This window comes from Indicator indicator, chromosome 2 (assembly GCF_027791375.1).
Source record: "Indicator indicator isolate 239-I01 chromosome 2, UM_Iind_1.1, whole genome shotgun sequence".
Classification (NCBI taxonomy): Eukaryota; Metazoa; Chordata; class Aves; order Piciformes; family Indicatoridae; genus Indicator; species Indicator indicator.
Window position 1 is genome coordinate 48,404,238 of NC_072011.1, and position 23,258 is coordinate 48,427,495.

The window sequence follows — 23,258 nt, forward strand, 5'->3', positions numbered from 1 at the left end:
ATAAAATAATAGAATTGTTGCCCAGAATTATTTACTTAGAAACTGATAACCGTTTTTCAAAGGTGAATTTCCAAAACCAGGAAGTGTTTCAAAGCAGAGGAGGAATATTTGACCTCCCCTCTCTCCTCTCCCCTCTCCCTTCTCCCCTCTACCCTGTTTCCCTCTCCTCTCTCCCCTTTCTTGTCTCCTCTCAAACCTGAATCATTCTTCCATTGGCTGTACCCAGACCTAGTGAGGTATTACATGAGCTAAGGTTTGCAAGGCCATAATGTTCATTTTTGTGGTCTGATCTTGTGAGAAGCTGAGGAGGGCTTGCATCTCCCTCCTACTGATAACAGCAATGTTAAAAGTCCATTCCAGGGTAAAGCCAGGGAGGCTGTGGCTTAGAGAGCTGCTAATGCTCCTTTGGAAATAGATGCATATTCCTTTGGTCTTTGCTGAGAAAACGCCTGTCTCTCCATTGAAAAGCCCCAACAAAGCAAAAGAAAGCAACAAATCCCCAACCCACAAAACCCCAACACAATTTCTGTACTGGCCCAAATACTGCATAAAACCTTATCTCAGCCCAAGCACCCAGTTTGGGGAGCCTCTGGAATTAGATGCAGTCATGAAACTTGACTCAGGAATGAGTCATAGCATTTTTGTGGGCAGAAGGGTGCAGGCTCTGCCCATGTGTGAGTGGAAGGTGCTGTGGAAGGACATAGCCGAATGACCCAAGCTGGTGTTCCCTGCCTGTTGGCAAAGGGTATCACCACAGGCTGGATGCCCATTCTTGATGCACAAGCTCCAATCTGTGCTGTGCAGCCATCACACCAGGCTTCAGGTCAAGCTCTTTTTTACCCTCTTTAGCTTTCTTAAAAGTGGATCCTTTCAATTTATATTCTCTCTAGCAATTCTCTCTTTTTTTTGCCTCTCTATTTACACAACTGAACTTGGTTTGCCAAACTCCCCACTCCATCATCTAACCACCCCATATGTTTATATTTTCCTGTTGCCGAGGTATGTTGTGCTTGACTTGCATGGAAAAAGTTCCTTTATCAGAGAGATAAACATGATGTCCCCCCCACACAGACTTTCTGTCATGTGTAACCTTTCATCTTGAACTGCCATGACTATTTTTTTATTATTAATGCTGTACTGTGCTCTGTGCAGAGGCCAGGAAAGAAAACCTTTTGTTTCTAGATAGAATACTGCTAAAGGAAATGATACGGTCTTGTTTTTAATCCAGCTAATTAAAATCTGCATGTGCAGTGTAACTGAGAACTCAGCCTTCGCCCACCACTTTCCCACAGGGAGGGAAGAAAGGCCTTTAGTGCAGCAGTAGCTAGCCATCCTTGGATAACAGAGAACAGAGCCCACAATTCATCCCAGCTTTGCTTATCACATCTGAGGAGGTCTTTTCCCTCCCTCCCCCTTTCTCTCCATGGAATCACTCACTGTAGCTATGCATCACTATACATCACTGCAGAATGTAATCAAGTTAAAAATACGTTAACCCACATTTATCTGTGCTCCATCAAGCTCTCAATATAATTCATTTCTCAGAGACAAAAAAAAAAGAGGGAAAGAAAGAAGGTAAAGAGAAATAAAAATATAAGCACGTGTCTCTTTCTGATGACATGTTAAACCTCTTTATGTCAAATCTTTTCTGCCAAGAAGTAAGTGAACACCACAGTTTAGCAGTTCACACTTTCTTCATTATTTGGGCTTTTCTAGTTTTGCTGGATGATTGTGTTGCTAAGGCTGCTGTGTATGAGTATGTGTTGTAGAGACAGTGCCATGGAATTTTTTTATGTGAAATATTTCCTTGGTTATTTTTTTTCTCTTGTTGCTTTTTGTCGGGTAACTGAAGTGGGAATGGGAGGAGGTGGGCAGCTGGGTGGGAAGAAGCAGTGAGGACAGAATAGGAAGCACTAAAATTGAGCCTCCACCTCTTTTTTCTTTCTTCAAATCATGTTTATATGATGATGATGATGTCAATAGGGAGCACAAAGATGTGCCAGAAGATTCAAAACTTGGAGGGAGATTGTACAACATGAGTAGAAAATACAGTGCATGTAAAGCCCTCCCTAAAAGTTCCCCAAGTAAAGCACACAAACAGGCTTTCTGTGGGCATTCTTTGGTAATGCGCACAAAGAGCTGTTCAAACAGCTGTGCCTTCAGCTAAACACCATCCACAGGCTGCTGCAGAAAATGCCAATTTTTGTGCATTAACTTCCCTAACTCATATTAAGCAAACTATACTCATACAGTAATTAAAGCAAGTGATTTTGAGTCCTGACTAAATATGCAACATCTCAGGAAGTTATTGACTTCTTTCATCTGTAATGAATTATTCATATGTACATTGTACCCAGGGAATGATTAAAAACATATGAAAAAGCAGTGTTTGAAATCTAATAAACCTTATTAGGTGACACCAGTCTAACTAAAGCACCTAACATCACAGTTTTTTAATAACAAATTATTTTTAAAATAGAGAACAGAATGATTAAAAGACATCAGAAGTACTGTGTTGCCTATATATTAAAAGATGTTATATTGTTTAAGTACTATAGTTTTCATTACAACTTGGCTATCTTATGCTGACCTCTTCATGAATAGGGAGATCCATACAATTTTCTGCTTTGAGTGCCTGTGAAAGGATAACATTGAATAAGAAATAGCTATTAGTGTATTTATATAATTCCGATATATTACATTTATATAACATACAATGAAATGATGTCCAGAGTAAATTTTTATGTACTCTGGAATTAGTGTCCAATCAGTAGAACACTGATATCCAAGAAGACATTTATCTGTGTTTTACCAGTTTAAGATCATCTTTTTTTTTTTTTTTTTTTTTTTTTTGGTATTTTGAGGAATATATTCGATAATTGCTCTTCCAGTATCCTAAGGGGGCATGCAAGAAAGCTAGTGAGATACTTTTTAGGGTGTCAGGTAGTGATAGCACTAGGGGGAATGGAAAAAAAAACAAATAGGTAGATTCAGATCAGATGTTAAGAAGAAATTCTTCACCATTAGGATGGTGAGACACTAGAATGGGTTGCCCAGGGAGGGGGTAGAAGCCCCATTCCTGAAGGTTTTTAAGGCCAGGCTGGATGGGGCTCTGAGAAACCTGATCTGATGTGAAGTGTCCCTGCCCATGGCAGGGGGGTTGGAACTAGATGATCCTTGAGGTCCCTTCCAACCCTAACAATTCCATGATTCTATGAATAGTATCTTCTTTGGTACAGAAAAAGTTGTTAATATCAAGTCACATAATTTTCATACAATGAGGGTCTATACATTGCATATGCAATAGAAGCTTTATGAATATATGTGTATTTTTTTTTGACACAATTTTTTTGTGGGCAGACATGATGTTAAATAATGTCCTGTAATGCCATGTAACTAATAACATAAATTAGGGCATTGATTATTATTTTTGTAACTAAAAACTGTTGTTGTGGAGCTCTTCTTATGCAGAGGGCACATAATGAGCTAAATTGACCGCACTGCTATGATAGTCACACACGGTAACCAGCATGGCATAAATTCCCTCTCAAAGTTACTGAAGGATGCTGAACATCAGGGCATACTTAATAACGGGGCATACTTTTCAGATCCTGACAGTGAACACTTAATTTATTGGAAATCGGGATACCTTTACTAAGTCCTAAACCACTTTATGCACTCAAAATTACATCCCAAAAGCTTAGTTTATGATATTACCCAAAATTATTTAGGAGATTGTTCTCAATACACTTAATGAAAAGAGGATCAGAATTACATTCTTTAGCCCAGAATTTAGTCTGAAACTGCACTTCATATGCTTTAGTTCCTCTGTGTCAGGGATTCCTCACTGGTGATACAATGGAAAATAAGACTGTGACATGAGAACATATCTGAATTTTTGTATCAAATACTTTTCAAAACATTTAATTTCAAAACACTTTATTTCAAAGTTTTGAAATTTTCATAGTTTGCTTCTCTAGTTTTCTGATCACTATTAATCTTCTGCAGAGCAGATATATAATTTTCTGCCAGAATCCAGAACAAATTCTATGTTAAATGAAAAGAAAGCTCAGGAGGCTGACGTGTCAAATACAGCAGTTATTTCAAACGTTCAGCTATGGCTGCAGAAAGATCCCTTTAAAATGATCATTCTGCTTTCCTACACTAACCTCATATCAAAGCAAGTTCTTAAATCACTGCCAAGGAAGTGAAAAGAATAACAGTGATTAAACTGGTTTTGGTGATGCAAATTTCTCTCACAATTTAGTTCTCAGATTTCACTTCATCCCTTCTTAAGAAAGGCCATCTATCCCAATTGAGCAAGGATGTTTTATAAGGCTATGAAACAAGGAGTTGGTTAATTGTGTCCTTTCCACAAAGATGAAGACCATGGCAGTAATGCTTAGACCATGGCAGTAATGCTTCATCCAAACTGATGATTCAAGGGGACAGTAGGGGGCAGCTGCTGAATAGCAAACAGAAACATGAGTCATCCTCTCTCTGACATTTAAATAAAAATCCAAACCAACTCAAAAAAATAATAAGTTTAGAAATTACTTTCCTTGCCCCCAAAGTGGAGAAAGAGAGTGGCAGCACATCTGATCTTGCAAAACAACTAGGAAAGTTTCTTGCTTGGTAGTAAATAGTAAGTGGTGCAGCCACACAGCTCTGGGAACAGAACAGTAACTCTGAACAAATAACCATACCAAAATCAGGTTTTACCTACTGAGAATAATTCTGTGTGTATAAAACTGAGGCAGGATTTGGCCTACTGCTAGCATAGTAGTAAAAATAATAACACTAATAGATGGTTATTAATAATGGGGACACAGTGACAGCACTTGTTAGTTTTGACTAATTAGTAATCAGCAACAAGAAGCCCACAGTAGCAGTGGGAGCTCATGCCCCAAATGCTTTTCTCCACCTGTAATAAGTAGCCTTAAATCCCTTTAAACAAGCAAACAAAACCCCCAACAAAACAAAAGCAACAACAACAAAACCCACAAACCAACCAAAACCACACAAAAAAACAGGCAACCAACCAAAAAAAATGCCCAAACAAAAACTCCAAAGCACCACCACCACCAAAAAAAAGCAAACAATAAAAACAACCCTGAAATCTGTTCTTCCAGACCCAAGCCTGTTGCTCTTGCTGTTTGGATTAGTATGCCCACCTACACCAATGCTAAGGTTTTCAGCTTTCCCTGAAAGAAATAAATTCCCACACTGAGCTGCTACTAACATTAGGAAGACAGTTTTGGACAGGGAGAGTAACTGAAGTTAGTTTTCTGAAATTGTGAGTTTGGCCCTCCCAATCCCTAGATAGGAGGATAACATATTTAACATCAATGCAATGATCCAAAGAAAAGCAAAATAAGATTTTGTACTTTTTCTGGCATATTTATTGCTGTTCTTATTTAGAAATAGATACATATATCTATGTATCCATTTTAATTCTGTCAAAATGAAATGGGAGCTGGATTACACCTGAGCAAGCTAGCTAAACAAGTATTAAAGTAACAAAAGTAATTCAAGATTTAACCCTTTCGTATGACCTTTTTGTATACTAATGTTTGATTCATTTCAGACAAGTACTATGCCTATGCATGGGCCAATACTTCTTTTAATCTTCTTTTTTTTTTTTCATCATCTACCATATTTTTTTCTTCCACAAAATGTCTTGGCAATCAGTTAGAATCCTTTTTGTAAAATTGTAAATTCTGTTTCAAATTCTTTGAGCTCTGTTTAATCCCTTTCTATGAATTCCAGGCACTGGAAGAGGTTGCCCAGAGAGGTGGTGGAGTCACCATCCCTGGAGGTGTTCAAGAAATATATGGACATGGCACTTCAGGATACAGTTTTATGTTTGTCTTAGGTTGACAGTTGGACTTGATGATCTTAGAGGTCTTTTCCAACTGAAAACAAAATATGATTCTATGAATTAGTAACTTACTTTTAATTTCTAGCTACAGTATTTTCCTTATTCTGTCTCAAATGATTTGCTTCAGACAGTAGTATATTTAATTTCAAACTTTTTTCTCTCTTGTACTTCAAAGTGCTCAAAATTTTCTGATCCACTTATGATAGCCCTTGCCTTAGACATGCTTTTTCAGAAACTCAATTTATCACACCATGTCTTTTCTAAGAGTTTTTTATTTAATTAATTACTATCCCAATAAATGGAGTTTCTGTCTCTGCCATTTGAATCCCGTCAGGAAGCAGTTGTGTCACTTGCAAGTTTAGCATATCATTTCCTTCTTTTAGCAACAGTAAAGATCATCATTGTTTTTTATAGTGAAGATGAAAAGTGTGAGCCATCCAAGCTAAACTAAGATTCTGGAGGGATTATAGTCTTAAAACCAGAGAGTTTCATAGTGTGTTGAAACACAGTATGCTTTCACCAATATGTTCTAAAAATTGGAAAGTGCTAATTGATCACTCTCTGAACTTAGTATGAGTTGACTGTTTAACGCTAACCTTAAGTAGCCATCAAAATACTGTTAATTAAATACTTTCAGATTTAAAAAAAAAATAAAAGTAAATATTGCTTAATGAAGATCATAACGTAAATTCAAGCAGTTGCAAAACTCTTTCCTTCCATTTCTATGCATTTATTTCTGAAACAAATCCTACTGAAATTTCTGGAAGTAAGGAAGCAAGACACTTGGACCATGATCTGTGAGAGTTTCTACTCATTCTTACCATAGTCTTCCTTACCTAGTGTCTTGCTTTATCTTGGTCAGGGTCATTAAGAAAATAAATTATCCTTTGTCAGTAAGTTATTAGTAGATGCCTGCAAAAATCCTGCTGATTAGACTGTGGCATAGTAAACATCCAGCTGTTTTATTATTTTGTTTTTAATGACTGTTTCAAAGTGATGTCCTGAATAGCCAGCAGACACTCTTATAAACAAAGGTACAGCACTCACTATCTCAAGTATATCGGAAGAATTACTGTTTTGATGCAGTCTAAAACTTTAGTTTCTTCACAATTTGTTTCATATATTGTCTTTTCGAAATCTTAGCTATCTGCCCCTCTTTATTACAAAACCAAATAAACACACACACACATACAAAAAGTTTGTGATCAGTAATCCCCTGATATTTTAAACAAAAAAATCTAATGCAGAAAAATAATTAAGTTCTTCAGTAAAAAGCCTTAGCTTTTCTAATTGCTTTCTTTAACGTTTATGATATAATGCAATCACTGTTGTGTGAGCATTTTACTTTTGATGGACTTACTGATTTTTTTTTTCACTAGCTCTCAGCTTCTGATAAACCCCCCAACTCATGCCCCAACTTCCTGTTTCTGATATGCAGAACACATGTCAGAACTGGCTTAACTTGAGATGAAAAATAGTGAGAGAAACTGTAAGATGTAAGAAAGGAGAAGCATAAACATCAATTCAGTATGAGCTTTAGAATATTAAAAATGAGATTCTGGAGATTCAGTTGTCATGTAAATGAATCTGAGATTTTTTTGTCATTGTTAATATAAAACTCTTTGAGTTGTAAATGTTTCAATGAATGCGTGGCTGTTTCTTGTTAGTGGTGGTTGTCACTAAAATGAATATGTTGCTGAGTGTTCAGTTTCTGGGAAATGTGGTTGAAACATGAGTAGCTCTCTCAATCCAGGGCCCCAAGTCAGAAGTTTTCAGAGGAGTTGTTCTCCATTAAGTTATGACAGAACCATATGGAACGCATTACAAATTGAAATGCTGATTGATGAAGTGCCTGTGGTCAGCTTTCTACAGAAATGAAAATTTTGAACGCATTATCACGTCAGTGTGGAACTGATCTCACGTACAATGACATTCTGGTTTAATTTCTTTTTTGCTTCACAGTCTCACACGTGCTGTTTCAGATCACATTCGTAGTGAGCAGAACCTCAGACCAAAGGAAATAAAGCATCAAGTTTGAGCTCTGATGTTTCAGTGAGTTAGCCCAGTTCACAGAAGCTAAATAAGTCTAAATTTGTTCACACAGCTGATAAGCTATAAGCTTTTTCTCTCTGTAGCAAACTTCCCTCCTTCCCAAGAGCTGGGAGAGAAAACACAGATGTTGCTGGAGCACGCTAGTGTTGGGAAGGGAGATGTGGGGTTACATGGTAAGAGTTCTCTGCATGTTTAAATTTATCAGACTACAAACGCCTTTTTGACTTCCCAAAATTAGATGCTTTCCTTTTCCCACTTAGCTCATCTAGAGGAGTTCATCTTGAGGAAACTCAGCTGGTTTCTGCTGACTTCAGGGTGAAATTGCTTGATTGTTTGCATTCAAGTTACTTATTACTTAAGCTTCAAGTTCAGGTTTGATACAAATACAGGTTTTGCACAGAAAGTAAACAGGGCTTGTCATACAAGATGTGTATAGTTATTCACTGTGAAGACAGATTGCAAGTGAATGCATGTCTGAGACACAGAACATTTAAAGAAAAATATATAGTCAAATGGTAGATTTAGAAAAGTATCATAGTTTTGTTTGTTTGTTTTTTAAAAACGTGAGCAGGAATAGATTTAGACATGTATTTAGTACAGTGGTACTTTAGGTATTTCAGTTTCTGAGATTCCAGCATGGGATTATCCAAGTCTTGCTTAATGCTTTCCCTAATGGAAACTCAGTCAGGCAGAGAGTTGCTTGGTTTACATTGGCACAGCTGAGTCCACAGGCTGACCCAGGACCTAAAAATTTTAGCATAAGTGTAAGTTGAATCAAATGCCTACTAGTCCCTAGAAATGTAAACAGTGGACTGGGTGTAAAATTAAAAACAAGAAGAGGGATGTATTGGGTGTTCATGTAAAACCTGTGGATAAATTTTAGGATCCAGATTTTCTTAGCCATTGATTTCAGACAACAAAGACCTAATAATTCAGAATTGTTAAGAATGTACGATCCTTAGCTGAATTCTCATGAAACTAGATCTTTGAAGCTTACAGTAAAAAAAAAAAAAAAAAGTGTCCTAAGCTTCTTAAATACAAATGTATTTTTCCTTTTTCAAAGAGTTAGACATGCCAAACCATTTTCAAGGGGCCTGATTTCTTCCTTTTAGACTTCTACAGAAATACTTTAAAATGCAGAACAAATATACCTTGCTGATAAACAATGTGTTAGTTTTCACTCTGTGTTTATTCATGGCAGAAATCTCTGTTGCTATGTATAAAAAGAGAAGTGTTTAAGTGCTTTGTTAATTCAAAGAATAAATAAATGCAGAATAAAATGAAGAAATGTGTACAAGAAGCTGTTCAAGGATATCAGGTTTTAAGCTAACCTTCATAATTATTTCAATGTTATTGCAAAACAGAATGCAGATATTATTATAATAATGACCAGTAATTAGCTGAGATTCTACTAAATTTCAGATATTTAAGTCATGAAATACTAGAAGTCTTTTTTGATGGTGATGATTAGTCCTTGGCAACAGATACAGACTTTTAACGAGGTTTGAAGGGCTGCACAGCAGAAGGAATGCTGAAAGAGCTGCAACGAACATTCAGATCACCTTCCTGATGTACAGCCTTTTTACTTTTAAAGACCCTACAAGTCTTCATGGTGTTTCATGTCAGAGTCATGAACTCTTAGAAAAGGTTATTGCAAGTGTACTTTTGGTACCATCCAGAAATGCAAGTTTGGGTTTAGATAGGTCACAGATAAAGTAAGACTGACTGGTATCTGCTTTGAGCTGCAAATTTCATGTAAACCTGCTAGTTTTGGAGGATCAAGTACTCCAGAGTCTTCACTGATACTGCCCCCCTAGCCTAAGATTAGCAATAAGAGTCATCCTTATCTGGACAGGAGAGAGGCTCAGATAAGAACAGGAAAATGCTACTACCGCATTTTCTCAAGTCCTGTGTGAATCACAGTATCACAGTATGTCAGAGGTTGGAAGGGACCTCAAGAGATCATCAGGTCCAAACCCCCTGCCAAAGCAGGATCACTTAGGGTAATCCGCACAGGAATGCATCCAGCTGAGTTTTGAAAGTCTCCAGAGAAGGAGACTCCACAACCTCCCTGGGGAGCCTGTTCCAGTGCTCCATCACCCTCACTGTAAAGAAGTTTCTCCTCATGTTGAGGTGAAATCTTCTATGTTCATGTCTGAACCCATTATTCCTTGTCTTATCACTGTGAACCACTGAAAAGAGCCTGGCCCCCTCCACTTGATACCCACCGCTCAGATATTTATAGACATTGATCAGATCCCCTCTCAGTCTTCTCTTCTCAAGACTAAATAGCCCCAGGGATCTCAGTCTCTCTTCATAGGGGAGATGCTCAAGTCCCCTAATCATCCTTGTGGCTCTCCGTTGGATTCTCTCCAGTAAGTCTCTGTCTCTCTTGAACTGGGGAGCCTAAAACTGGACACAGTATTCCAGATATGGTCTCACCAGGGCAGAGTAGAAGAACTGCCCTAGACCTGCTGGACACAACTTTCTTAATATATTCCAGTATCCCATTGGCTCTCTTGGCCACAAGGGCACATTGTTGTTCCATGGAGAACTTGCTGTCCACCAGCACTCCAAGGTCTTTCTCTGGGGAGTTGCTTTCCAGCAGGGCAGTCCCTAACCTGTACTAGTGCCTGTTGTTATTTCTCCCCAGATGTAGGACCCTGCACTTGTCCTTATTAAACTTCATGAGGTTTGCCTGCACACAGCTCTCCAGCGTTTCCAGGTCATGTTGGATGACAGCACAGCCTGAGGGAGTGTCTGCCAACCCTCCCAATTTTGTGTCATCAGCGAACTTGCTGAGGGTACTCTCAATGCCCTCATCTAGGTTGTTGATAAAGATATTGAACAAAACTGGACCCAGTACCAATCCCTGAGCGACAGCACTTGCCACAGGCCTCCAAGTTGACTCAGTGCCACTGAAGACAACCCTCTGAACTCTGTTGTGGAGCCAGTTTTCAATCCACCTTACTGACCAGCCGTCTATGCCACATCTCCTGAGCTTTTCTATGGGGATGTTATGGGAGACTGTATCGAAAGCTTTACTGAAGTCAAGATATATGACATCCACTGCTCTTCCCTCATCTACCCACTTGGTCATAATTTCATAGAAGGTTATCAGATTAGTTAGACAGGATGTGCCCTTGGTAAATCCATGTTGGCTACTCCTGATAGCCCTCTTGTCTTCCATGTGATTAGAGATGACCTCCAGGATGAGCTGCTCCATCATCTTTCCAGGGATGGAGGTGAGGCTGACTGGTCTGTAGTTGCCTGGGTCCTCCTTCTTGCCTTTTTTGAAGACTGGAGTGACATTTGCTTTCTTCCAGTCATCACGCACCTCTCCTGTTCTCCGTGACTTTTCAAAGATGACGGAGAGAGGTTCAGCAACAGTATCAGCCAGCTTTCTCAGCACTCGTGGAGGCATCCCACCAGGACCCATGGATTTGTGTGTCTTGAGATGGTATAAGAGATCTCTAACCCTGTCCTGACTGACCATCAGAATGTCCACATCTCTCCAGTTCTGCTCCCTTGCTTCTAGAGACTGAGGTTCCTGAGGGCTGGTCTTAGGAATGAAGGCTGAGGCAAAGAAGGCTTTCAGCAACTCTGCCATCACTGCATCATCAGTTACTGAAACTCCCATCTCATTCATCAGTGGGCCCACCTTTTGCCTGCTCTTCCTTTTATCATTGATATATTTGAAAAAACTCTTCTTGTTCTCTTTCACCCCTCTGGTGAGATTCAGTTCCAGGAGGGCCTTGGCTTTCCTTGTTGCATCTCTACATTCTCTGGCTATATCTCTATAATCCTCTCAATTGCCTAGTCCTCTTTTCCACATATTGTAAACCTTCTTTTTGTTTTTGAGTTTTACTAAGAGTCCCTTGCTTATCCATGCAGGTCTTCTGCTTGCCTTACTTGCAATTCTCCAGGAGAATTACAATGCTGGACATTCCTCATAGTACAGTTTAACCTGGGATAGATGATTAAGGTTCTGGTGCCAGAAAGATTTGTACTGGGCACACAATCACATTTCTGACAGTGTAGCCAGAAGATAGGTTTTGTTATAATATGAGGCAAGTTGCTCCAAGACAAACTCTTAGCACTGCATTTAAACTGCTCTCTTGAGCTGGAGCTAGTACTGATATGAATGTGTGTTGAACACATTTAGAACTGCAGAGAGATCAATCAAGTCAGGCTGAGTCTGCCTCTTTTCTTTCCAGCACTAGGTACCCTAATACTGATAGACCGTATCAATGGAACTGAGCTTTTCCCATTGGTCAGATAAAATAAAGAAATTCCTTTTTGTTCCTCCACTGAAAGTTCTAAGCTTCTAATTTCTAGCATCTAAATCAGGGAACTAAGAATCTAGATATTATTGAATTTAACTTTTGTAGGACTTAGTTTATTCTTGTATACATGAACATAACAAGATAGTTTTGTCTTGGAAAAATGCTCAGCTAGCTACTTATTGCTACAGCTGTTGTTACTATTTTACACAAGCATAGGTTAGGGAGAGGGAAGACTTGCCAATATAGTAAGCATTATTACAGATTTATGTTTCCTTCCATTGCTGTTATCTTCAAAGTGGTTTTGTTCGATTCTGTTCCTTTAAGGAGGATTGCTTTATTTTTTAGTTTTCCAATTCTTATACCTTTCATCAGCCTTAAAAACAATAGTTTCAAAATACTCAGATAACTTAAGAGCTTCCCCTTTTCTGAGATGTGATCTGGTGCTTACATGTGGACCTGGAAATATTTATAGACATCTAAGACTTCTGAGACTCCTGGTCTCCTATAGATCTGGCACTAGTACAACTAATTAAGTAATTGGTATGTGTTTTTATTGAAAAAGATCCCAGTTCAACCACATTTATAGATATAATGACATTCTGTGTTGCTCCTTCCCTGTACTGCTATTTCCTTTCTAGAATGAAATAGATGATACTGTTAAGAGTACCAATATAACTGCATCAATATTAAATGTTGTATTGACTATATCTGATATTTTATTGGAAGTTGTGACATAGGCTTGTAAGTGCCAGTCTGTTTCAAATCCAAGATTTAAGGTCTAATTACAAAACATGTTTTTGCACACTTTTTAGATTGGGGTTCTTTGGCTCTCTTTAAAGTTTTTACAGTATGTTTATGCTGGCAAATGAGATCAGGATTCAGACTTTGGGTAGGACTTTGTGTATTGATATTTCTGTCTCATAATAATGGTATGACAAGGATTAGGAACAGTGTGAATGAAGAATAAGGCTTGAAGCTTTTAAAGCAGAACTAGCTCTCATCAGAATTGAGTCTGTGCTAATGTTGCACTTCTTTTTATGGGACTTGTTTTGACCTTTCTTATAATTTCTGATGCAGTCATATGGGAACTAAACAGCATGGCTGCTTAAAAAGTAAACAAATACTTTTAGATGTGGTGGACAGATCAGACTGGATATGAGTTTAAGAACGTGCAAAATTAAATCATCTTTATTTAGCAACAGAACACTTACTGCACAGTGGTAACATCACACAGGACTTGTCCCCAAAGTTTTAATATCATTAACCACACCTGGACAGAGAGACAACTGTTCCTGGCCTTGCAGAGAATACCAGTAAGATGTCTAACTACTGCCAGTTTTGCTGTTTCTCAGCTCACAGGTTATTCATATACAGAAAGAAATGGAAAAGAAACCATAGAAAAAATCTGTTTTTTTCTAAAATCTACATTGCACTAAGTAGCACCTAGATAAGTACTATAGATGCTGGATTTCTTTAGACCACTCCAGAACTCCTCTCACCAGAATGCCACAACCGGGTGATCATATCTGGATCTTAGAGAGCAACTTTGAGTCCACTTATTCAACAGAAAAACTGATTTGGACCTGAGATTCCCTATGGCTGTCTCAGTGTCAGCCAGTCTGTATCATGCATTGATCTGCAGCTTCTGTTCTATTAGAAAACTGATTATGTGACGTTAATCATTACTTCTTTTCAGAGTGTCATGAAGTTTTCACCACCCTTTGTTTTTCTGGAATGATGTGGGACACTCATTCCCAAAAAAACCCACCCATCTTCTTCTTTTTCTGCCCATCTTATCTATATGGTATAAGATCACCTTTGCTGGAAGGGCCAGCAGATGTTACAAACCCAAGTCATACATTGTGCAGTTTTGCTTCTTTAAATTTCTTTAATTTTTTTTTTTTTTGAGGGGGAAGGATGAATTGTCTGATTATTGAAAACTACCAAGAACAAAAGGAGAACATAAAGCAAAGGTAGGACTTCCTTCTTTTTCTCAGGGTCACTCAGCCCCCAAGAGATCTGAAACAAGAGGACCCTTCTTAGTCCCACAGCAAGAGCGTTTTTCTGTAAGTGTTCTCTCATTCGCTCTTGCCCTCTTTGAAACATAATCTGACACAAATTAATCTTCAGAGTTTTCAGTCATTTCCTATCCACTGCTGGCACAAATTAGACTTGCTGATGTTGTTCTGGCCTAATCCTGAAACAGCATGAAAGAAATGGCCCAGAGGGAGAGTGAGCATGTTCTCCTTGGCTCTTCTTCCATGTACCCTCTGGCCAGTTAAAAAAAAATCGGTTCAATTGGCCTGAAAGGCACTAAGAGATTGAAAACCCCTCTGTAGTACCTTAAAGAACCAAAATTACTTAATTAATATGGAGGCCATTATGTGTGGTTACTGTATGAAAGAGTAAGTGAACTGCCTGAGTTACAGAGCAGGAAAGACGAAAGGATATTTGAGGTCATTCTTGCCAGAGTAAAGGAATCCCACACCATGAAGGCACTGGTTTAAGCTTTGAGGAAGAATTTGAAAAAGAGCCCTGAGAGTGAAATTAAATGAAGCATGGGAGAGTATTAGTGGAGATTAGCAATGTTATGAAGGAACCCAAAGCAGACTGCAAATCACTCCTAACCACAGGCACCCCAGACAGGAATTAGTACACTGCTGGAGTCTGACTGAAAACCATTTTCTTCAGTGACGTTAGAGTTTCTCTTCCACACCCCCTCTCTTTCATTGACTTCCGAAAATGAACAGCTGCATTTTCCTTTTTTTTTTTTGTTTGCCAGGCAGACTTATGACAGAAGTAGGAAAAACAGTCAAGATTTTAAAAGCATTGTGGCACTCTCAGTGTAAATGTTAAGATTCATTTAGTAGCACAAAGTTGTCATGGAGAACTTGATGCTTCAGATGAAAGGAGGACTTATCCTAGTAAAACTAATGAAATTAATGATTGTGTTTATAGTTCAAATCTGTGAAGACACTAATGAGATACATTTGTTTATATATAGAATTAAAAGAGTAAATTCTGATTTATTGAAACTAGATTGTTTTTTCTGAAATAGGAATGCTTACAGTGACTTAAATTATTTAGAGTTCTTTGAGGTAATTTGAAAAATTTTCTCTGTGGAGTTTATCTTATTACCCATAATGTCCAGAAAGCAGTACCTGCAATAGAACAAGCATCCATAGGACAAGGAACAGCTGAAGGAAGTGGTATTTTGGAAAATGTTTGCTACAGTGCTTATTATCTTGACTTTGGTTTCATTTCACAGAATCACAGAATCAATAAGGCTGGAAAAGACCTCAAGGATCATCAAGTCCAGCCTGTCACCCAAGACCTCATGACCACTAAACCATGTCACCAAGTGCCATGTCCAAGCCCCTCTTGAACACCTCCAGGGATGGTGACTCCACCACCTCCCTGGGCAGCACATTCCAATGTCCAACAACTCTCTCTGAGAAAAACTTTTTCCTCACCTTGAGCCTAAGCTTCCCCTGGTGCAGCTTGAGACTGTGTCCTATTGTTCTGGTGCTGATTGCCTGGCTACAGCCCTCTCTTCATGTAGCCCCTCCTGGCTACAACCTCCCTTCAGGTAGTTGTAGACAGCAATGAGGTCTCCCCTGAGCCTCCTCTTCTCCAGGCTAAACAATCCCAGCTCCTTCAGCCTCTCCTCGTAGAGCTTGTGTTCAAGCCTCTCACCAGCCTTGTTGCCCTTCTCTGGACACATTCAAGTATCTCAATGTCCTTCTTAAATTTAGGGGCCTAGAACTGGACACAGTACTCAAGGTGCAGCCTAACCAGTGCTGTGTACAGGGGCACAATGACCTCCCTGCTCCTGCTGGCCACACTATTCCTGATACAGGCCAGGATGCCATTGGCCTTCTTGGCCACCTGGGCACACTGCTGGCTCATGTTCAGCTGGCTGTCAATCAGTACCCCCAGGTCCCTTTCTGTCTGGCTGCTCTCCAGCCACTCCGACCCCAGCCTGTAGCGCTGCATTGTATTGTTGTGGTCAAAGTGCAACACCTGGCACTTGGACTTGTTAAATGCCATCCTGTTGGACTCTGCCCATCTGTCCAGCCTGGCAAGGTCCCTCTGCAGAGCCCTTCTACCCTCTAACCGATCAACACCTGCTCCCAACTTGGTGTCATCTACAAATTTACTGATGACTGACTCAATCCCCTCATCCAGATCATCAATAAAGATATTGAACAGGATGGGGCCCAGAACTGATCCCTGGGGGACACCATTAGTGACTGGCTGCCAGCTGGAAGTGTCACCGTTCGCCACCACTCCGGGCATGGCCCTCCAGCCAGTTCCTAACCCAGCACAGAGTGCTCCTGTCCAAGTCACAGGCTGTCAGCTTGGCCAGGAGTTTGCTGTGGGGAATGGTGTCAAAGGCCTTGCTGAAGTCCAGGTAGACTACATCCACAGCCTGCCCCACATCCACCAGGCATATCCCCTGATCATAGAAGGAGATCAGGTTGGTCAGGCAGGACCTGCTCTTCCTAAATCTGTGTTGGCTGGACCTGATCCCTTGGCCATCCTTCAGGTGTGCTGTGATTGCTCCCAAGATGATCTGCTCCATAATTTTCCCTGGCACCGAGATCAGGCTGACAGGCCTGGAGTTTCCAGGTTCCTCCATCCAGCCCTTCTTGTGGATGGGCATCACATTGGCCAGCTTCCAGTCGTCTGGGACCTCTCCAGTGAGCCAGGACTGGTGGAAAATGATGGAGAGAGGTTTGGCCAGCTCATCTGCCAGCTCTCTCAGTACCCTAGGATGGATCCCATCTGGTCCCATGGACTTGTGAGTATCCCAGTGGCTCAGCAAGTCCCAAACTAATTCCTCATGGAATTCAGGGGTACTACATTGCTCCCTGACCCCATCTACCAGTTCAGGAGGCCAGTTATCCTGAAGTCCTCCTGCCTTACTGTTGGAAATTGAGGCAAAGTGCCAGGCTCCAGCACTCTCTGCAGCTAGCAGCCTGGACAGCTGCGTGCTTATGCACCAACTCTGTCTGGGTACCTCCTGATTTTCTAATAGCTTTTGTCCGAGTTATTACCATGGTTTAGGGGTTTTATTGTTAGTTGTTAAAAACATATATTTCCCCTAACTACTATAATTTATCTGAGCTACCACCGAGGCCTCTGTACTCTGTGGGCTGACCCGGCACATGCAATCGGGCATGCAGGCAGGCTAGCTCGCCAGCCAAAATGGTGTCATGTGCTCAGCCCCGCAGGGTCTTAAAATTCCCGCGGCTGACCTCACGATCTCGAGCAGGCACGCAAGAAGAAGACCCTGTCGGTCCCCTCCGTCTGCCAGGGGTCCTTCCGACCTGCAAAGCCCTGAAAAGAAACCAAAAGAGAAAGATCTCAGCTCAAGCACACTATCCCCGGTGCCGGTCCCGATCAGCTCTCCAGCCATTGCTGTATTTTTGAATCAGTATTCACTAACATGTTCTGGAGTAACAATCCTAACTGCTGCATATCAGTACCTAACACTTTTTCTGCCAACTATAAACAGAACTGTTGCTAAAAGCAAGGAATGAGAAAGTTTAATAATCTCTCTGGAAATACTTCTATTGTGTGTAAGCTTTCCAGACAATGGGATAGATCTTGAGCAGCATTTGCAAAACTATCTGCAGCATCCCATGGTGAGATCTGCCAGAGCCTGTAGGAAACTGGGGATGATATTTAGACCGTATCCTGCAGTTATAACTAATGATGTTGACTGACTATGGATTGGTAGTGCTTAAAAGGCTTTGAGAAGAATCATTCAGTGTTTTGGTGTTAAATGCTGGCTATATGGGCATAAACTTAGTATTTATCTTTGGAAAGCTGTTTTGTATCCTTCTTTACATCTGAATTCCTAAAAAAACATCAATAATTGTGTAATTTACATCTGTAAGCCTCAATCACTGAGCCTTAGCCTTCCAAGACAGCTCCTGAGTGCTACTGAGGCATAAAGAGAACCTGTGTGCGAAAACTGCCACTGAGGAATGGACCTAAATGCTTAAGTTGCCTTTGTGAGAAGACATGGTTAAAACTTCTCTAGTTTATGTCCCTGATACATTTAAATGCCCCTGGGAAGGGGGCTGGGGTGAAATCTTAATAATCCTAATAATGTTAATAATCCTAATAGTTTTCAAGTAACATTGAAACTGGAGTCTGGCTGGTGTTTTATACTGGAGTGAATTAGTGGAATCCACACAAATGGAGCTTCATTGCATAAACTGCCTTTCAGAAGCAGATTGGATGACATTTTCCAGTGTTCCCTCTGCAACAATTGTTTCATTCCTCTACAAAAGACCAATTTAAGTAATTAAATTTTCCCTCAGGATAGGAAAAAATTATCCCTTTCTTAGCCCTTTCTTTTTTATTTTTCCTTTGATTAATTTAATTGAACCCAAAATATTTTGAAATATTAAATACCATTGAAGGCTTCCCACTACTAAGGCTAGAACTACATGGGAAATACTTTTCTAACCTGTGAAACTTTTGTTTTCTTCCTAAACAATCATATTCTGCTCTAGGATAAGACTTTAAAAGGCGGGAGTATGTGTGCTTGCGTTTATGTGTGCATGTTAGCATTATGAGAGTGTTACGTTATCCCCCAGAAGTTTCAACATCAAATATTTTTTTTTTTTTATTTCCTGAACAAAGAAAAGGAAAAATTGCCCAAAGAAGTGAAATGTTTCAGGATTTTATTCTATACTCAGAGCTCAAGCAGGCTTGCTAGCAGGGCATTGGAAGTCTGAAACTACTAGGAATCGAGAGAGAGAATGGCACCCACAAGTAATTAGCCAGATTGCCTTCAAAACATACCTTGCAGTATGGTGGAGCAAGACTCAAATTTCCTTTGGAAAACTTGGAAAAATGTTGTTTCAGAAAACTTGTGACTCGCTAATCACCACATTATAGCTGTCGTGCAGGACTTCACTGACAGCTTTCCAAGGTAGGCCTAACTAACATGTTACACCTGGCCTAATGGAGTTTATACAAGTGGCTTAAGATAGACTTTGCATTGTAGCAGTGGTGTGCTCAGGCAGTCAGCTGTCAGTCCAGCTGGGAGGCAGATCTACCTGTCGTGCCACAGATGATGCCAGTCCATGGACACAGCAGAAACAGGTCTGGAAACCCTACAGACAAAACCTCTGACCAAACCTACCGTGTGTTTCTGTATTTCTTTCTTCTTCTCTCTTTCTTTCTTTTTTTTTTTTTTTACGTAGAAAAGAAAATATGAGAAACAAATGTGAAGTTGTATTTTTTTTGGTTAACTATGTAACTAAAAAAGCTGACAGAGGAATTGCACACCCTCTAAAGAGTCTGTATTGCTTCTGGTAACAATAGCATATGTGATGCTCCTGCAAACTCTGAACTGACCATGGAGTTACTCAACACATCCTCCTGCACTGCAGCACTCATTACTCAACATATGGACTAGAATTCACAGATGGCTGTGATGTATAATGACCAAATTTTGCCAAGTGTTAATCTGATCAGCACTGGAGGACATTTAGTTAAGAATGATTTTTCAGTAAACATGTTGTAGGTAACATATTCCTGAACTACTGCTGTTTTTCCACTCCCATAAGAATAAAACAGAGAAACTTTTTATTAAAAGATTTTTGTGTTACTTCAGACAGACTTTAACCTTGACACTACTTCTTAATGAAATCTAACTACAGAGATGTGATTTAATTTCAAGAGGTTTTTCTCTGTCCTTGCCAGTTCATAGCAATTAAAAATCCTTTGCCTTAAAACTCACATAGAAGAGAGACTTAAACTTTCAAATCTTCATTTTCATGTGTGAATCACAACTATATTAGCTTTCAATGATTCACAAATTAAGCTAATAAAAATGAAGGCAGGGAGGCTGGTAGCTTTGTATTTTTTAAGAATTAGGAAAGGATGTTTTTATTTACAATCACTGAAAAACACCTCAGTCTCAAGAAAAAATGAGTGATACATGACATCAAAAACTTTGTAGTTCTTTTAAGGGATTTTGAATAATTCATTATTAAGATTCCTTTTTAATGGCTGGTGCTCTTTCTAATTGGTTAAAGTAGTCAAGGAAGTATTTCAGTGCAATCATTAACATAAAAAGCCTGATTGTTTATGCCTTTTGATCATTGATGCTATCAGGAAAGAACCTGGATTTTAATATTCTTGAGAAGGATAAGTAGAGTTCTGACTGCCATCCATGCTTCTTGGTTGTAATATTATATGTCTAAGATCCTTAAGTTGCATACAAATATAATCTTATTTCCTCTCATCAAATAAATGCCCTTTTTGTACTGTTTGTTAAACACTATCCACTGAGCTATTCAGGAATTAAGTAACTTAGAAGCAAAGGAGAGAGAACACATCCTCAATTTTGTAGATTGTGTGGACTATGTTGTGCCCTGAAGATAAATGCTAACTTTGGGATTTTTAATGAAGTATCTGACTTTCTGTGATCAGTGTGAGTAGTTGCAGAGGCTAAATCATCTGCCATCTGGATTTCATCTGTTCATATTTGACCTAGGTGAACAAAGTCTACCAGAATAGGTATAAAGAGGTACTTATGCAAATAAATGTATGAGCTGTTTTTAGTTTGTTGAGTTTGCCTGAATGTTCTTTTGCATGAGAAGGTATCTTTTCAGGTGAAGCTTTCCTACAATATTTCTGGTTCTTCCATCTGGGAGATATTTTTGCCTTACTGGGTTTAGCTTTGCGTTCTTTCAATTCAGCCCAGCAGCAAACCATGAAGAACGTCAAATTAAAAGCTGGCTTGCATAAAGACGTACTGAAAGTGCCCAAAATAGTTCATGGCATTTGTCATGGGCTAAATTAATTCTTAACATCAGCAGGTACTCTAACCCTGTTTGGTCCTTAGGGTCACTTGGTAGTAGAAATAAAAGGGTTAGCATTGTTAACCTAAACTGCTTAGAAACTATAACTATACTGTTAAGGATATGTAGCTGTACCTTTTCTAGACTGAAAACAGTGAGAACTTCATACTAAATAAATCCATTACAGGTGCACGTGTGAAGCTGAAATTTTGATCTAGTGAGAAACTAACAGTTGTACAGTCTTGCTGCCTTGGATAGTAGCCAACAGTAAAGATGATTTTTAAAAGTCTGTCAAAGCTAGTGTCAAATCATTTTTTGTTAAATGGGTAGATAGGAGAATTTTATGGTAATCTGCTTCAGAGTGAGGCTAGAAAGCAGTTTGTAAAAACACAGTTACTGAATTCAAAACTGCTTGGTGAAATGTGAGCTCACATTGTTCTCATAGGTAGACTCCATTGCTTGAGCTGACTTTTAAAATGCTGATGGGAACACACCCACATAAGAAGAGCTCAGTGAATAATGAAACAGCAAATAATTTATCTTAATAAATTTTGTTTAGGTTCAGGATGTTTGTAAGAAAATTAATTTGGGGGTGTTTAATATTTTACAATGATGAGCAACTATCAAGTTCTGTAAGGAAAAGCTGTGCTGTCTAGCTGCTCTTTGCCTCCGTGTGCACACATGCGGCTTTGGTATGCAGGTTGGTGGGTCCAGTGAAACTTTTGGTCCTTGTAAAGCCACATTTGCCAGTCCTTCAAATTTTCCCAAAATCTGCTTTCTCTGATAGGTTTCCCAGTGAAACACAACCCTGTGAACATTTGCAGGCACTAGTCATAAAACAGGCCAGGCACAACAACAGGTAAAGATTAGTTGAAAAATGTTAAGAATTACAGAAAATAGGTGCTTTTGTTGTGCTGGGTTTTTTTCTGCCTTCTCCTCTCCCCCACCCCTACCCCCCATCCTCCACCCTCCCCCCGCCAAAGATTTTTCCCTAGGGGCTAGAAAGAAAAGTAATTTAAGTATCACAAGTGCTGTAACAGTTTGCTAAATATTTGATTTAGGCAAAACTTACAAATTCTATTCTTTATTTGTGCTTACACAGTCTTTATAATATCCTTTGGCGAATCCTTTGAGTTTTTGAATCATTGTAACTTAATTGCATCAAGAAGTTGAGGCACAGTCATTCAGATTCCAGTCATGGCCATTGCACTTTAGGATGTAAAGGAAAAGAAACCTGATGAGGGAGGCTGTTTCAGAGTAAAAGGAGTGATGACTGCCACTCTCATCTATTTAGTCAGAATTCTTTTTTAATACTGTTCTGAGTACAGGAATTCTGCATTTAGTAGACTGTTGTCCCCACCATGTGTGCAAAAAGCCTCCCTCTGCAACCATGGGGAGAAGAGTCAGTTTCATGAAGCAAGTGGGAGGTTATCTTTAATTATAAATGTATCATACTGTCATTTAATTTGAAACTCTTCTGCTCACATTCATGATACGCCACATGACTATTTACATATCTTGTGATCTTATGTGGCAAGGAGGAAATTCCTAGCTTGAGGAAGCAGCTGTGTTATTAATATATATAAAGTTGCTGTGTTCATCAGAGCAAAAGACAATGCTTAACTTACTGGCTGCTCCAGCCTCTGATTCTATAAGGTACAGAAGAAGTAGATATACACACTGCACACTCACCAGAGAAGGATTAAAGCTGAGTATCTGAAGGACTTGGGAAATTACGTCTGGACTAAGATGCATCAATTGCCATCACTATAGGAATGAATAGGCTTTTTAATATATATGAGAACATCCTAGTAATCTCTACTACACCTTGAAAATGCATTTGTATGCCTGAAAGGTTTCTACTGACTAAATAGAATCATATAATTGTTAGGGTTGGAAGGGACCTCAAGGATCATCTAGTTCCAACTTCCCTGCCATGGTCAGGGACACTTCACATTAGATCAGGTTTCTCAGAGCCCCATCCACAGCCTGGCCTTAAAAACCTCCAGGGATGGGGCCTCAACCACCTCCCTGGGCAACCCATTCCAGTGTCTCACCAACCTCATGGTGAAGAATTTCTTCCTAGCATGCAATCTGAATCTACCCATTTCTATTTTTGCTCCATTCCCCCTAGTGCTATCACTACCTGATATCCTAAAAAGTCCCTCACCAGCTTCCTTGTAGGCCTCCATCAGATACTGGAAGGCC